The 1466-nt window shown below is 35.2% G+C and overlaps 1 protein-coding gene across 1 annotated transcript in view; it reads left to right on the top strand.

The window, feature by feature from the left end:
- ak5 (adenylate kinase 5) overlaps window positions 1-1466 on the top strand; it is a 76446-nt gene that overhangs the window by 4488 nt on the left and 70492 nt on the right. The gene's annotated exons all lie outside the window — the stretch shown is intronic.

Here is a 1466-nt window from a genome sequence, read left to right as displayed (position 1 = left end):
ATATTTAAGCTGCTATTTCAGGATAGCATTATCTGATTTAGTCAAGTAATACCTCATTGTAAAGTTTAGATTCTATTCTTTCCAACATGTGTTGGCTTTCCATCCTATCACAAAGCTCCTGTTATTAACCAGACATTTAATGTGGTCAATTTTAGGCAGCTTTCAAAGCTGGTTGAGAGGTCAAATATGGTGTCTATATTTAAGCTGCTATTTCAGGATAGCATTATCTGATTTAGTCAAGTAATACCTCATTGTAAAGTTTATATTCTATTCTTTCCAACATGTGTTGGCTTTCCATCCTATTACTAACCTCTTGTTATTAACCAGACATTTAATGTGGTCAATTTTAGACAGCTTTCAGTGCTGGGCCAGAGGTCAAATCTGGTCTCTATATTTAAGCTGCTATTTCAGGATAGCATTATCTGATTTACTGGAGTAATACCTCATTGTAAAGCTTATATTCTATTCTATCCAACATGTGTTGGCTTTCCATCCTATCCCAAACCTCTTGTTATTAACCAGACATTTAATGTGGTCAATTTTAGGCAGCTTTCAGAGCTGGTTGAGAGGTCAAATATGGTGTCTATATTTAAGCTGCTATTTCAGGATAGCATTATCTGATTTAGTCAAGTAATACCTCATTGTAAAGTTTATATTCTATTCTTTCCAACATGTGTTGGCTTTCCATCCTATTCCTAACCTCTTGTTATTAACCAGACATTTAATGTGGTCAATTTTAGACAGCTTTCAGTGCTGGGCCAGAGGTCAAATCTGGTCTCTATATTTAAACTGCTATTTCATGATAGCATTATCTGATTTACTGGAGTAATACCTCATTGTAAAGCTTAGATTCTCTTCTTTCCAACATGTGTTGGCTTTCCATCCTATTACTAACCTCTTGTTATTAACCAGACATTTAATGTGATCAATTTTAGGCAGCTTTCAGTGCTGGGTCAGAGGTCAAATCTGGTGTCTATATTTAAGCTGCTATATCAGGATAGCATTATCTGATTTAGTCAAGTAATACCTCATTGTAAAGTTTAGATTCTATTCTTTCCAAAAAGTGTTGGCTTCCCATCCTATCCCAAAGCTCCTGTTATTAACCAGACATTTAATGTGGTCAATTTTAGGCAGCTTTCAGTGCTGGATCAGAGGTCAAATCTGGTCTCTATATGTAAGCTATTTCATGATAGCATTATCTCATTTACTGGAGTTATACCTCATTGTAAAGCTTAGATTCTATTCTTTCCAACAAGTGTTGGCTTTCCATCCTATCACAAAGTTCCTGTTATTAACCAGACATTTAATGTGGTCAAATTTAGGCAGCTTTCAGAGCTGGTTGAGAGGTCAAATATGGTCTCTATATTTAAGCTGCTATTTCAGGATAGCATTATCTGATTTACTGGAGTAATACCTCATTGTAAAGCTTATATTCTATTCTTTCAAACAAGTGTTGGCTTTCCATC

This window comes from Seriola lalandi, unplaced genomic scaffold (genome assembly GCF_002814215.2).
Source record: "Seriola lalandi dorsalis isolate HSWRI2012SDOR001 ecotype SW California unplaced genomic scaffold, Sedor1 jcf7180002054441, whole genome shotgun sequence".
Taxonomy (NCBI): domain Eukaryota; kingdom Metazoa; phylum Chordata; class Actinopteri; order Carangiformes; family Carangidae; genus Seriola; species Seriola lalandi.
The sequence above is the reverse complement of the archived record's forward strand: the minus strand, read 5'-3'. Positions and strand labels throughout refer to the sequence as shown.